A 16,311-nucleotide genomic window follows, 5' to 3' on the forward strand; every position below is an offset into this window, starting at 1 on the left:
TATGTGAATTTTAGAATTTATTAAGAAAGCTGTCAATCTGAACAAGAGGTAAAATTTATTTTAAACAACAACATTTACCAGAAATCAGCCAAAAAGGCAGAGTGCATGATATGTTTCTCTATGTCAAAAAGTAGCTAGGAAAAAAGAAAAAAGCAAGCTAGAAAGGCAACCTGGGAGACCTTGTGCTAACCTGGGAAGGCTCTGCACAGCCTCTGAATTCCTGAATTCTAAACTCCATTGTACAAAAGGCCACTTGGAATGAGTATCAAAACCCTCTGGCCAAAAACCAGTTTTTCAAATCTAAAGGCCTCTAAAAAGGTGAGTTTCAATAGCTTCACAATATGGAATCTGTGCTGACTTTAGTCCCTGTGGGAGGATGGCAGTGTTCTGGCCTGCAACCCAGGCATGTGCCCTGACAGGGAATCAAATTGGCAATCCTTTGGTTCATGGGCTGGGGCTTAATCCACTGAGCCACACCAGCCAGGGCAGTACCTTTGTTTTCTTATATATAATTTATTTCAGGTATTGTATTTAGGTCTTCGATCCATGTTTAGCCAATTTTGGTGTATGGCGACAATTAGCAGCCTAGTTTCATTCTTTTGCATGTGACTTTTCAGTTTTCCCAGCACCATTTACCAAAGAGGCTTTCTTTTCTTTACTGTATGTTTTTGGCTCCTTTGTCAAAAATTTAATTCACCATATAGATGTGGGTTTCTTTCTGGGATCTCAATTCTGTGTATCTGTTTTTCTGCCGATACCATGGTATTTTGATTATTGTCACTTTGTAGTATAATTTGAAGTCAGGGAATGTGTATGATACCACTGGCTTTGTTCCTTTTTTCTTAAGATTGCTTTGGCTATTTGGAGTCTTCTGTGGTTCCATGCAAATCTGATGACTTTCTGTTCTATTTCTTAAAAAATGCCATTGGGGTTTTGATGGGGATTGCATTTAATCTTTGTACTGCTTTGGGTGTTATGGCCATTTTAACTACATTGATTCTTCCAATCAATGAACATGAAATATCTTTCCATTTCTTTGTGTCTTCAATTTCTTTGAATTATGTCTCATAGTTTTTAATGTATAGGTCCTTCACATCCTTGATTAAGTTTATTTCTAGTTATTTTATTGTATTTTTTGCAATTGCAAGTGGAATTTTTTTCTTTTCTTTTTCTGAAGTTTCATTGTTAGTATATAGGAACACGATGGATTTTTGTACATTGATTTTTAAATTTTTAATTCTCATTTATTTCTTTGTTTATTTAATTTATTGATTTTAGAGACAGAGAAAGAGAGGAAGGGGGAGAGAGAAAAAATCAATTTGTTGTTCCACTTACTCATTTATGCATTCATTCGTTTATTCTTGTATGTGCCCTGGCTGGGGATCAAACTGACAACCTTGGCATTATTGGGGCAACACTCTAAACAACCAAGCAAGCTGGCCAGGGCTGTATATCAATTTTGTATTCTGTAACTTTGCTGTATTTGTTTATTGTTTCTAATAGTTTTTTGGTAGAGTCTTCAGGGTTTTTTATATAAAGACTCATGTCGCCCTGATCTGTGTGACTCAGTTGGTTGGACGTCATCCCACAAAGCAAAAAGTTGCTGGTTTGATTCCTGGTCAGGGCACATGCCTGGGTTTTAGGCTCAGTCCCCCATTGTGGCACCTGTGAGTGGCAACCAACAGATGTTTCTCTCACACATTGATGTTTCTCTCCCTTTCTCCCTTCCCTCTCTCTGAAAATAAATAAATAAAATATTTTAAAAAAGAGAGAATCATGTCATCTGCAGAAAGTGACAACTTTACTTCTGCATTCCTAATTTGGATGCCTTTTGTTGCTTTCTCTTGCCTGATTGATCCGGCCAGGACTTTTACTACCATGTTGAATAATAGTGATGAGAATGGTCTTGTCCCTTATCTTGGAGGAAAAGCTTTCAGTTTCTCACCACTGAGTATGATAGCAGCTGAGGGATTGTCATATATGGCCTTCATGGAGCTTTTCAATCATAAATGGATTTGGTATCTTGTCCAATGTTTTTTCTGCATCTGTTGATATGATCATATCAATATCATTTATTTTGTTAATGTGATATATCACATTGATTCATTTGCAGATGTTGAACTATCCTTGTGTCCATGGAAAGAACCCCACATGATTGTGATATATTATTTTTTTAATGTGTTGTAAGTATTTATTTATTTATTTATTTTAGAGAGAGGAGGAAGGAGGGAGAAAGAGAGGGATCGAAAAAACATTGACATGAGACAATGAAACATCGATAGGTTGCCTCTCTCATACAACCTGCCTGGATGGGGATGGAACCACAACCTAGGTATGTGCCCTGACTGGAAAGGAACTGATGACCTTTTACTTTGCGGGGTGATGCCCAACCAAGCCACACCAGCCAGAGTGATTTGGTAAATATATATTGATGTGTTGTGTCTTCTTGATGTATTGTCCCCTTGATCATTATAAAATGTCCATTTTTGTCTCATTACCTTTTTTATCTTGAAATCTATTTGTCAGATATAAGTACAGCTATACCCACTTTGAGAATACATTCTTAATGGGACAAACATTGGTTGGAGGTGAAGAGGATACTTATAAAAACTTTTAAATTAAAAACACAGGTATTCATATAGTAAATAGATAAATACTATATTTATGATATTAAAATTTCACGTGGGGAGGCCCCTGGCTAGGTAGGTCAGTTGGTTAGAGTGTCATCTTGATGTGCCAAGGTTGTGGGTTTGATCCCTGGTCAGGGCACATACAAGAATCGACCAATGAAGCCCTGGCTGGTGTGGCTCAGTGGATTGAGCACCGGCCTGTGAACCAAAGGGTCACCAGTTTGATTCCCAGTTAGGGCACATGCCTGGGTTGCAGGCCAGGTCCCCAGTAGGGGGCATGTGAGAAGCAACCACACATTGATGTTTCTGTCTCTCTCTTTCTCCCTCCTTCCCCCTCTCTAAAAGTAAATAAATAATTTTTTAAAAAAGAATCAACCAATGAATGCATAAATAAAGTGGAATAACAAATCAATGTTTCTCTCTCTCTCCCTCAAAAATCTAAAGAAATAAAAGTTTTAAAATGTTATGGGGGGAATGATTAGGGAAAAAGTGTCTAAAGATATTCCTTAGAGAGATGATTTAAAAAAAAAAGCTGAATGCCTGTTAGAATGGCTGTCATCAACAAATCCAGAAACAAATGTTGAGGATGTGGAGAAAAGGGAACCCCCATGCACTGTTGGTGGGAATGTGGATTGGTGTAGCCACTATGGAAAACAGTATGGAGGGTGGTGCTCAATAAGTTAAAAAAAATTGAACTGTCCTATTACACATCGATTCCACTTCTAGGTACATATTGGAAGAAACCCAAAACGCTAACTTGAAAGAGTATGTGGGTGTCTATGTTTATTGCAGTGTCATTTACAATCATTAACATATGAAAACTACTCAGGTGCCCATCAATAGATGAGTGGATAAAAAGGTTTTGGTGCATATATATAATGGATACTACTTGGTCATGAAAAGGAATGAAATCTTACCACTTGTGACAGCATGGATTGACCTAGAGGGCATTATGCTTAGTGAAATAAGTCAATCAGAGAAAGACAAATACCATACGGATTCACTTATATATGAAATCTAAAGAACAAAATAAGTGAACAAGTCAAATTGAAACAGACTCATAGACACAGAGAACAGACTGATGGTGTCCAAAAGTGACAGAGGTTAGAGGCATGAATGAGAAAGTGAACCGATTAAGAAGTACAAATTGGTGGTTACAAACTAGTCACAGGGATGTAAAGTAGAGCATAGGGAATATAGTCTATAATATTGTAATAATTAAGTATGGTGTCAGGTGGGTACTTGTGGGTGGGGAGAACCTGATACCACTTTGCAAAGTATATGACTGTCTAACCACTATACTGTATGCCTGAAACTAATAGAAAATAGCATTGAATATAAACTAATAGACAATAACATTGAATGTAAACTGTAATTGGAAAATAATTTTGAGAAACAGTGCCCTATGGCAGTGATTCTCCATATGTGGTCCTTGATTAAAAATGTAAATTATGTAAAAATGTAAATGTAAAAATGGAAATTATGGGGGTGGAGCCCAGGATTCTACTGTTTAACAAATCCTCCAGGTGATTCTGGTGGGCACTAAAGTCTGAGAATGACTGCCCTAGAGAATCTTCATGGCATACAGGTCTAGGAATCCATATCTTTAACAAAGTCTCCTAAGACACATTTCAGGAAACCATTAACATGGAGGATTTAAAAGTACTTTGAAAGTGTGAGTGACTTTCCAGGTGGTAAAAGATTATTTTCATTAGGAGGAAACATGCTAAACAATAATAACAAAGATCACTAATTACTAAGCACTTACGTGTGTTTCTGAGTATAATTGCACAGTATCATTCTTCATTCTCACAAAGAACCCATGAAGGAAGTTAGGAGGATGGACTCTGAAGCCAGACAACCTGATTTATGCATCTGTGAAGTGAGGATAATGAAGGTACTTCCCTCGTAGATTTGTTGTGAGAATTTAACAAGCTTATTGATCAGCTCTTAGAACATCTGCCAGGTTGTGTAAGCTATTTTCATCATCCCTAAGTGCACCCTTGTAAAAGGTAGATTTGAACCCGATCAATGTTAACCCCAGAGTGTACTATAATCCAGTGTTTTTCAAAGTGGGATGCTCCACCAGTAGCACACCACAGAGCTTGTTAGAAATGCAAATTATTGCAATAGAACCCATCCCAAATTTATTGAATTAGAAACTCTGGGGGTGGGGTCCAGCGGTGTAAGATTTAACAAGTCCTTCGGGAGATTTTCATTCACACTGTAGTTTGGGGAGCACAGCTACAGACTTCAGAGATTATGCTGTTGTTGGGGGTGGGTTAAAACAAAAGCCTAGAGATGTTGGGAGCAACTCAAGAGCCCCTCTCACTTGGGAAGGCGAGCAAACCGAACGAGCGCCGTCCACTAATCCCCTGCCTGTTCTGGAGGGAAGCTGACTAGTGCGCAAGGCTTTCTGGGGATTGTAGTGAGAATCGGTCCAAATCCGAAGGCGCCTGCGCATTGGCCGCCAACTCGCTCTAGTCGCTGTAGTCGGGGCTCCGTACCGGCTGCCATCTTAGTCGAGGGACTGAAGAGTCGCCGCCGCCCCGAGTCCCGGTAAACACCCACTGGCGGACTGGGGGCATTTCTGGGGAGAGGGGAGAAAAGAGTCTCGGAGGAGAATGAGGAATGGAGGAATGCAGCGCGCAAGCCGGAACCAAGAGCCGCGGCTGCTCCCTCTTCCCTCAGAGCCGGTGCCCGTTGGGGGCGCAGAGACCTCGGGCTAGTGGCTGCGGCCGGGTTGGGGGTGGGACGGCCGGACGCGCCGAAGGGCCACCGTCGGGCTGAGACTCTGGAGCTTCTTGGCGGCCCGCGAACGCCAAGTTATGAGAGGGATGGGCCGTGGCGAGAACCGTCAGGGTCCAGCCCTGCGCCCCGCAGTCCTGCCCGGTGCCACCCTCTCGCGGCCCGGCCTCAACGCGGGGTCCGGCGGCAGCGGTCGGCGCGGGCGACGTGGCCCTTTAAGGGGCGGTGGCTGGGCCCACCTGCCACCCGGCTGGTCTTCCCGAGAGTTTTTGGAGCCCACAGTCGTAAGGGGGGCCTAGCACAGCGGCTGCTTCCCCTTGTTTCTGTGTTTCCTCCCTCCATTGTCCTCCAGCGTGGTGGTCCCGGCCCGGGCGCCCTCCTTGGTGCCTGCTTCTACAGCGGCCCCGCCGGCGCCTCCCGGCACTAAGTTTTGCAGACGTGGAACTGTCACTGTCCTCCCTCCTTAAAGTGCCCTTTTCTTTAGTAGAGAAAAAAAATGAGTAGCCGTGAACGTATTCTAAGGGCCGAAACAGGATGAGGACATTGAGTTGGTGAGCAACTCAAGTTTTCAGACTTGGTTCGAGTCGCGACTTACAGAGATAAAACACACGGTCTGTCCGCCGAGGTTGGGCCTGAAGTTAGAGATGTAACCAGGTGAACTTGCAAACTACCCGAAATTCATGATTCCCCAGTAACAACTTAACCGTTTTTCTTGGTTATATTCTATCAGTGTTGTTACATTTTATTGGGGGGAGTGAGGGGTGGAGAGGGAAGAATGGAATTTTTCTTTGAAAAGGACTGAGGTATTGGAGTCAGCCACCTATCACTTCACTAAATTGGGGTCTCTGACATCTATTCCTAATGCAAATCGATCTTATGGAAGTATGTAAAGGTTGTATGCATTTCTACCCTCAAAATCGGCCAAGGGTTTTTATTCAGCCAAAATAAAGTTCTTGTGGCAGATCTGGTGAGAAAGCCTGCATTGTGTATTCATGGGTTTACTCACTTAATTTTTAATATTTAGATATGAAGGTGGAAATTCAACCACTTTTTTGAACAATGAATGTAAATTTTGGAGATGTGTGTTGAAAAGGAATTCCTTCATCTTCAGCATGAGCCGGGTCAACAAAAATGTGACATGAAAACAAAAAAACCAAGTGCGGAATACTTCCCTAGTGTAGTCTAGTGTAAATCATTTCTACATTCTTTAAACACACACATGTGCACACGCACACACCTTTACACCTACTGGAAGAGAGAGACAAACAAGTAGTACCCAAATTTGACCATTAGAATAATTAAGGGAACTTTTTAAAAGTAGAAATTCCAAGGTTTCATCTCCTGAGATTGATTTAGTACCCCTGGGTTGGACCTGCAGAATTTCATTTTAAAACATACCTCAAGCAGTTGTGATAGCTTGGGGAACCACTGAGGCAAACAACACTGTGGACATAATAAGGACAGCTCAAAAAACTTTGAGATAGAAGAGGAAGTGACTAGTTCTGTCTGAGGTTGCCAGAGGAGGAGGCAGGACCTACCCGTGCACCTAATATGGGTCTTATTGATAAATGATGAGTAAATGTGATAGGGATGGGGAAAGAGCAGGGCAGGCAGAGGAAGCACTTTAATGCTTTGTCAATGCAGAGGATTGTGGAAGAAAAGTTTCAGGGAACAGAGAGTGGAGTGCAGAAGGAGAGCATTGTGAGATGTGAGGCCAGAAAGGTACAAGGAGGCAATTATGAAAAGTTTTAAGTATAATGCTAAAAATCTTGAGTTATATGTTGTTAGCAGTAAATATCAAGTTTTAAATAAGGAAGTGATATGAATACATGTGTGTTTTGATAAGTGAAAGGATGGAAGAGTGGCTATTGCAGAGGTCTAGGTGAGAGGTGAAGTCTTGACCTTGGAGAGAGGCCGCAGGGATGATCAGAGGGTTGGATTTAGTTCTTTACTGGTGCAATATTGTTGACATAATTTTGGATGATGATTTTTTTTTTTTTTTTTAGGGCCAGTCTGGGTAAAGGGCTCCTTTTCTGCCCCCCCCCCCCAAAAAAAAGAAAAAAAAAGAAAAGAAAACCATTAGCAAATGTAAATAATATTGTCATGCTATATATGTTAATGGTATAGAAGTATATTGTTTATTAGCATCTTTCAAAAATTGGAAAGAACCAGATTGGGTTCATTTTAGAGGAGAACTTGGATTTTAGACTGAAATTTATAACTGTCAACATTATTGATCTAAGCCTGTTAGAAGTGTTTTTCTTCCACCCTCAGAAACTTGGTATTAGAAATGTAGAGATTACAGAGATTATCTAGTCCACAGTGGCAAATATATTTTGTTTTATGGGCCAACTCTGCTTTGAAGTAGCTTGTAGAAGTAATGTGTTGAGAAAGGATTTTCATCGTATGGGTTCTCTGGGAAAGTGAGTTATGATTGATTGGTGATACCTCCTGTGGACATAGTTCTCTAGTGGGAGGTATATGTACCACATATATGCTAGTCTTAGACTGGTCCATCCTTTTAGTTTTCTGTGGGTTTTTGTTTGTCTTTTTAAATAAAGTCTTAAGCAGGTTAAATTATTTACCTAAAACTAGTTAAGAATCAGAGCTAGAAGTAGAACCAAGCTTTGTAACTTTTTCTGGGTAATTTTCCAGTGTACCAAGATGGAAGTGTGCTACTAAAGAGCTTTTGGTATTAAACCAAGAGAAAAAAAAAGGGTTTTCTAGTCTCTGCCTCTTGACTGTTTAGGCAAGAGTTGAACAACGAACTTTAGCCTAGAAGTAAGTTTTGTTGTATTCATTCTGGCTTAAGAAATTTGTGTTAGTACCGATAAGAATTAGTTAACTGTTTTTTAAAAAATTATTTTCTTATTTTTCGTCTCTCAATTTTAGGTTTTGGGGATTGGTTTCCTTTATACAAGTTAAGGCAAAAGTGTATACAGGGTTTTTTTTTTTTCTGTATTTAGTACCTAGTCAAATTCTGGGCTCATAATAAGCGCTCAGTAAAGGCATGTTGATTTTTGTGGCTGTAAATGATACTGGCTCTGAGTCAATATAAATTAGCAAGGGGGGGTGTTGCGGAGTTGAATTGCAGTATTCTCTGGTTGGGAGGTTGGCACTCAGCTAAAAATGTTCGGTTGGAAACTAGCCTCACAACTAGAAGTACATAGTTAACCAGAAGCTTTTTCTGCTTCTGTCCTTCTTCAGTTTAGCAGTGTACTGACTGTCCTTGGAAAACTGCTGCCAGCTTGGCTCTTGCTTCTTTTCAGAACTGACTATAGTCAGATCCTTGGAGTAGTTTTTTAATCCTCCTATTCCTAGGAGCTTCCAGATTGCAGAGATTGTCCTTAGGGTGACTAGAGGTAGAATATGTGTTTATATGGCTACTCTCATTTTTTGCCATGTAGCCATCTTACCCAGAATAACCCACTATGTATGAGTCTCCTGCATGTCCTGTGAACAATTATCTATCCAGTGAACCTTTAAAAAATATTGTGCTGTCAGATTCCCAAGGTCATTACTAATTTGATGCATTTAACTATAGAAGCAGTGTGTTAATGGACCCTTTTTCCCCTTTCAGGTAACATGCATTTAACAGTGGCCTTCTGGAGACAACACCTTAACCCAAAGAAGTGACTTGTGACTTGAACGGTGAGAACTTCAGGTATGATGGCATGCCTGTGAGAGAGATTGTGGCACAGGAATGGTGCAGAGGGTGAGCCTTGGTCGTATAACTGCTGTGGGAGGCATGGTGAGAGAGCACTGTTAATGCTGGCTATATCAGTTAGTTGAAAAAAATAGTTTCTACCTAGATTTGAAACTCAAAGTCTCCTCTATAGGAATTAGCATGTGATCCACACTGTGCTCTTTTTAAAATTTATTTATTTATAGAGGGGAAGGGGAGGAGAAAAAGAAGGAGAGAAAGACGAATGTGTAGTTGCCTTTCACACACTCCCTACTGGGGACCTGGCCTGCAACCCAGGCATGTGCCCTGACTGGGAATTGAACTGGTGACCCTTTGGTTCACATGCCTGCACCCAGTCCACTGAGCTACACCAGCTGAGGTCATATGGTGCTCTTAATATGGCCCTCTGACTTTTCTGTTTTTCTAGCTTCCTTAGATACACACATACTTTTCGTTTGTGCTGTTTTATAAACATCTTTGTATACTTGTCTAGGCATTTGCATGTGTGTGGTAAAGAAGTGCAGGCATTAAAAAGGCGGCAACATGGTGCAGTGGGAAAAAATGGAGGACTTGGAAAGATTAGGTCTGGGTTCTCATTTGATTTTTGCCAGTGACAAACTGACTTTTCACAAATTACTTAATCTTTCTGGGACTCAGTTTATATTTCCGAAATAGATGTATTTTTACCTGCCTCCCTGGCATTGTTATAAGGATCAAATAAAGTAATACATATTAAATCTGTAGAAAACAGGAGTTGTTTTTTTTTTAAATCAATCGATCGATACAATTTTTTTAAAAGATTTTATTTATTTATTTATTTTTAGAGGGGGAAGGGAGGGAGAAAGAGAGAGACATCAATGTGCGGTTGCTGGGGGTTATAGCCTGCAACCCAGGCATGTACCCTGGCTGGGAATCGAACCTGTGACACTTTGGTTCACAGCCCGCACTCAATCCACTGAGCTATGCCAGCCAGGGATGAAAACAGGAGTTTATAACTTAAGACATTATCTAGATCTACAAAGGGGAGAAGTTGGCAATAATAGTCAAAAAGAAAATATGAGGACAGGACAGACTCACTTTAAAAGATCAGGAGAGAGGAAAGGAAGACTACTGGATTAAAAAAAGTAGAACATATAAAAAGACAGCAGTAAGAGAACAGGGAGTGAGTGAAGTAGAGCAGATGAATTGGCAGGTAAGGAAGCTGAATAAGAAGAGAGTGGCCCCTTTCCCTTGCCTAACCTTTACCTTTCTGTTTGTTGTCATTACCACTTCCTTTCACATAAATGTTCTTGTCTCCACTGTAAACATCAATATTTATTATTCAGTCATCTTTAGGAACCTCTGTTTATTTTATTTTTTGTTAACTAATTGCCAAGACTGTGATTTGCTTATTATGGTGTCCCAGTACTATAATCAAACGTGTGCATAATCTGTTTTTTTTTATAATTGTGGAGAAAAAACAAGGAGATGATGGGATGATATGTGAGAGATAGTAGGGAAAAGAATGAGTAAGAAGAAAAGTAGAAATGGTGAAAGGAAGAATTCTTAGAATCTGACAGTGAAAGGAAAGACATGAACATGAAAAGTATATATGTAGAGAAAAAAAGGGAGGGAAAGAAGGTGCTGTTATCTGCAGTAAAGAAGCATGGCAGCTTTCATTTATTTAATGGTGATGTAATATCTCACAAAACTTACATTCTGGGAAAGATCATTCTCCATACCAAATTTCTTTAAAATATTTCTAAAAGTATCCACTTCATTCTGAGCTCACAAAGTACTTCTCTGTGGAAAGAAAGCTGGGCGAACATTCAGAAGACCTGGGTTCTAGCCTTGGGTTGCTTGTTACTTAAATTCTGTGATCTTGGGCAATTCACTTAAATCTCTCTGGGCCTCTGTTTCCTCACTTGTGTATTGAAAGTATTAAACATGATCTCTCAGGTTCCTTCTAGCTCACTCTTTGATTATACTTAGTACTTCCTGTACTAGTTCACTAATTTTTCAGGGCTTTGTTGATAACACAATATAGGACTGGTTTCAGAAATATCTCATAGTAGTACTTCCTAATATCCAGTGCTTTATAATTGAGAAGCATTTTAAGCTCTATTTTGAACATGAGTAGAAAGACTTGTAGGGAACCCAGGTAAAGAAATGTTAAGTTTGTAATATTCAGCAAGCATTCATTGAGCTCCTGTTGTGCTAAGTCAAAAGGTTGCTTAATATAAAACCCCTGCCTCAAGGATTTTTTGTTTTTGTTAGGAAAACACACCAGTAATTATTGTAAAAAGCAAGATGATATAATAAGGATTGCATTGAATTGCAGTTAAAGATATTAACTTTGGGTTTCTTGTTTCTAACATAATTGAATATACATGTTAAGAGCTGCTTTATGCTAGGCATTACAGGGACTCATGATGAAAAAGCAGTCCCTGCCCTAAAGAAACTTGCATTTTATTTCATGTCTACAAACTGTCTACCCTGATAGATAGAAAAAGAAGTTTTGTACATGGAGCTTTTCTCACTCCAGAAATGCCTAATAACATACATACTTTCTGAGAGTTTATTGGATTCCTTAACCGTTTCTCTGTCAATTACAGAGAATTTTTTTCTTGTAAAATAAGGAAAAAATCCATAAATGTCATCTGCATTTAGGTGAACTTTGGTTTACTACTTAGTTATTTGTGCAAAAAAAGACTAGACTCTAAAATTTAGTGTTTTGATTCTTTGTTTCAGAGAATCAGTTTAGTTGGTCACAGAGGAAAGGATTTTAGTCTTAAGGAATCATATAGGGATTAACAGTGTATGCTACAGTTAGATTGTCTGATTTTGAATTTTGGTTCTACCATGTATTGGCAGTATGACTTTGACCAAGTTGCTTAACTTCTCTGTGCCTTAGTTTCTTCATTTGTTGTAAATTAGGAATGGTAAAAGCATATGTCCATAGTGTTGTGTGAATTAAATGAGATAATATATATTTTTTTAGGGTCCCCTTTTAAAAAGGGGAAAAAAGATTTTATTTATTTATTTATTTATTTATTTTTAGAGAGAGGGGAAGGGAGGGAGAAGAGGAGAGAAACATCAGTGTGTGATTGCCTCTTGAGCACCCCCTACTGGGGACCTGGCCCACAACCCAGGCATGTGCCCTGACTGGGAATCAAACTGGTAAACCCTTTGGTTCAGAGACTGGCACTCAATCCACTGAGCCACACCAGCCAGGGCAGAGTCCTTTTTTTTAAAAAAGTATATTTTATTGATTATGCTATTATAGTCCCAGTTTTCTCCTTTTATCCCCCTTCACCTGGTGCCCCCCCTTCCCCTGCAGCAGTCCCCCCAGTTAGTTTGTGTCCATGGGTCATGTGTATTAGTTCTTTGGCATCTCCATTTCCTGTACTATTCTTAACATCCCCCTGTCTATTTTCTTCCAACCAATTATGCTTCTTAATCCCTGTACCATTTCCCCCATTCTCCCCTTTCCCCATTCCAGCTGATAACCCTCTAAATCATCTCCATACCTACAATTCTGTTCCTGTTCTGGTTTTTTGCTTTGTTTTTTTTTTTTTTTAATTATATTTTATTGATTATGCAATTACAGTTGTCCTGATTTTTCTCCTTTTGCCCCCCTTCACCCAGTGCCCCTGACTCCCTCAGGCAATACTCCCACCATTGTTCGTGTCCATGGGTCATACATATAAGTTCTTTGGCTATTCCTTTTCCTATACTGTACTTTACATCCCCATGGCTATTCTGTAACTACCTATTTGTACTTCTTAATCCCCTCACCTTTTTACCCATTCTCCTGTCCCCTGCTCCCATCTGTCAACCCTCTGGTAGCTAACTTCTTACCTCTTGCTGCTTTTAAGAGTCTCTCTTTATTTTTAACAGGCCTTTTAATCATGAAGTGTTTTGGAATGGCTCTCTTTGCATCTATCATAATTGGGACTCTCTGTGTTTCCTGGACTTGCAAGTCTATTTCCTTCATCAAATCAGGGAAGTTTTCTTTCACTATTTTTTTCAGATAGATTTCCAATTTCTCGTTCTTTCTCTTTTCCATCTGATACCCCTATGATGCAAATATTGGACCTCTTGAAGTTGTCCCAGAGGCTATTTATGCTATCCTCATTTTTTTTTTGGATTATTTCTTCTTCTTGTTCTGATTGGTTATTTTTGCCTGCCTTATGTTCCAAATCATTGATTTTATTCTGGGCTTCATCCACTCTGCTGTTGTTTCCCTATAAATTGTTCTTTATTTCAATTAGTCCACAGGTGGCAAATACAAGATCCCGTGGGCCGAATCCGGCCCTCCACCTTGTTTCATCTGGCCTAGCACCTTGTTTCTACCCAGCAGCAGCACCAAGCTCTTGCTTAACTGTTAAGGAGTAGTTACATTTATACAGTCCTAAAGTTACATTCGGTCCTTTGAAGGCAACTGTGAGACTGATGTGGCCCCTGGTTAAACTGAATTTGACACCCCTGAATTAGTCTATCCTTTGTTTCTGACTGGGTCTTTTTTATGCTGCTGAGGTCTTCACTAATTTCCTTGAACATCCCTATAACCAGTGTTTCAAACTTTGCATTTCGTGTATAGCTTATTTCTGTTTCATTTAGCTCTTTTTGTGGAGTTTTGATTTTTCATTTTGGCCATGTTTCTTTGTCTCCTTGTTGGTAGTGCTGCTTTGACTTGGTGTCTTGGTAGTGTGGCCCAATGTGGTAGGTGTCCTGTAGGGTCCAGTGGCATAGCCTTCCCTATCACCCAAGCTGGGTACTTGAGGTGCACCCTCCGTGTGGGCTGAGTGCAACCTCCTCTCATAGTTGCGCCTTGGTTGCTGTTGGCAGATCAGTGGGCGGGATTTATCCAGGCCAGTCAGCTGCAAGGGCTGGCTGTGACCACTGATCACCAACCTCTGCCCTCTGTGGAGGATCAGCTGTGCAGGGGCAGGGTGATTGTACTCTGAATGTGGTCTATAGCTGTCCACTGGATGCACTGGCCCTGAGGATTCCCAGGTGGTGCAGGTCAAGGTCAGTCTCCACCTGTTCTTCCCATTGGGGCACCCTGCCTGAGCTGTAAAACAATCTGAGATGGTTGCTGCTTGTGCTGTGCTTGGGGATTCCCAGGTGAAGCCAAGCTGTGAATCTCATATGGCTGCCACTAGGGCTCACTGAAGCCAGTAGGATTTAGGAGCCAAGACCAGCTGTTCTTATGGAAAAGGAGCTTGGTTGGGCCTGCAAGTTGGGTGGGGCAGAGCCTCTGGGGATCTCCAAGGTGGGTCAAACAGTGTTAGCCAGGTTGATGGAATCTCAGATACGGCACCAGCTTGCCAGGTCTGTGTGGGGTAGGGTTTAGCAAAGGGACAATGGCCTCTGCTCACCCTGATGCCAGACACTTTAGTTTCTCCCTGTTTGCCACTGGTGCCCTTCAAGCTGCCTCTCTGGTGCTGGAGCTTAGAGGGAATGAGTCTGAGTTAGGTGAGTCCGTGTGTGGGTTCTTTAAGAGGAACTGCTTGGGACTCAATTCCCACTGATTTTTGCAGCCAGAAGTTTTGGGGACTTATGTTCTTGGCACTGGAATCCTGGGCTAGGGGCCTGGTGTGGGTCTGGTACTCCTCGCTCCTGATATATCTCTCTGGAATTTTTATCCACTGTATGTAGATGTGGCTCCTGCCTGTTTGGCATCTGCACCCCTCCTACCATTCTGGATGGATGTGGTTTCTTTAATTCTGTAATTGACAGACTTCCATTCAACTTGATTTCTGGTGTTCCTGAGCGATAGTAGTTCTATATTTTAGTTGTTATTTTGATGTGGTTGTGTGAAGAAGTGAGCCATGTCTGCCTATGCCGCCATCTTCAAAAAGATTTCATTTCTCTGTTTTTTCTTTTTGATTCCATTGTTGATAGTTGTGAATTTGTCGCCTTTTTAATGTTCATGGTTTTGATCTCTTTGTCTTAAATAAGTCCCTTTAACATTTCATGTAATAATGGCTTGGTGATGATGAACTCCTTTAGCTTTACCTTTGTTGGGAAGTACTTTATCTGCCCTTCCATTCTAAATGATAGCTTTGCTGGATAAAGTAATCTAGGTTGTAGGTCCTTGCTTTTCATGACTGTGAATACTTACTTCTTGGCAAATCCCTTCTTACCTGCAAAGTTTCTTTTGAGAAATCAGCTAACAGTCTTATGGGAACTCCTTTGTAGGCAACTGTCTCCTTTTCTCTTGCTGCTTTTAAAATTCTCTCCTTATCTTTAACTTTTGGCATTTTAATTATGGTGTGTGTTGGTGTGGTCCTCTTTGGGTCCAACTTTTTTGGGACTCTGTGATTCCTGGACTTGTATGTTTATTTCCTTCACCAAATTAGGGAAGTTTTCTTTAATTATTTTTTCAAATAAGTTTTCAATTTCTTGCTCTTCCTCTTCTCCTGGCACCCCTATGATTCGGGTATTGGTACATTTAAAGTTGTCCCAGAGGTTCCTAAGCCTGTACTAATTTTTTTTTGAATTCTTGTTTCTTCTTTCTGTTCTGGTTGAATGTTTATTTCTTCCTTATGTTCCAAATCATTGATTTGAATCCCAGCTTCCTTCCCTTCATTGTTAGTTCCCTGTGGATGTTTTTTTTATTTCACTTAGTGTAACCGTTGTTTCTTCCTTAATGTTTTTGCTGTACTCAGTGTGTTCTCTGAGCACTCTGATCACCAGTACTTTAAATTCTGCATCTGATGGGTTGACTGTCTTTGTTTCATTTAGTCCTTTTCCTGCCCCCCCCGCCCCCCCCCCCCCCCGTTCCTTCATTTGGGCCATATTTCTTTGTCTCCTTAAATTGGCAGCCTCCCTGTGTTTGTTTCTGTATATTAGGTAGATCTGCTTTGACTCCCTGACTTAGCACACCTGTTAAGTTGTATGGAGTGGAGCCTCAGGTATTTGCTAGGGTGGGGTGACTTTGTGGCTCTGTGTGTGGGAGGGCCTAGAGAGGGGACAGTGCCGCTGCCTGGTTTTTGGAGGTTTTTCTGGCACTTGCCCCATTCCCAGTCACTTCACCCACTTCCTGTATGCAACTGGCACCCCTCCAGCTACTGCCCTGGTGGTGAAACCCTGAGTGTGTGGGTTTGTATACATTCTAAGTCCGTGCGGGACCCTTAAGTGGTGAAAATCTGGCAGTTTATTCTGCTGCCCCAACCCCACCCTGGTTTTTACAGGCAGAGGTAATGGGGATTTATCTTCCTGGTGCTGGAACCCTTGGCTGTGTAGTCTGGCCTGGGGCTG

The 16,311-nt window shown here is 40.9% G+C and overlaps 1 protein-coding gene across 3 annotated transcripts in view; it reads left to right on the forward strand.

Moving 5' to 3' along the window:
* The first annotated feature begins 5,050 nt into the window (after positions 1–5,050).
* ITCH (itchy E3 ubiquitin protein ligase) overlaps positions 5,051–16,311 on the forward strand; it is a 110,874-nt gene continuing 99,613 nt past the window's right edge. For 2 of the 3 annotated variants that reach the window (XM_028524837.2, XM_028524839.2), the window contains exons 1-2: positions 5,051–5,189; positions 8,959–9,042. The gene's annotated coding sequence lies outside the window, so the exon portion shown is untranslated. The remainder of the gene's footprint in view (positions 5,190–8,958; positions 9,043–16,311) is intronic. The other variant, XM_028524838.2, reaches the window with a different exon arrangement.

This window comes from Phyllostomus discolor, chromosome 9 (genome assembly GCF_004126475.2).
Source record: "Phyllostomus discolor isolate MPI-MPIP mPhyDis1 chromosome 9, mPhyDis1.pri.v3, whole genome shotgun sequence".
Classification (NCBI taxonomy): Eukaryota; Metazoa; Chordata; class Mammalia; order Chiroptera; family Phyllostomidae; genus Phyllostomus; species Phyllostomus discolor.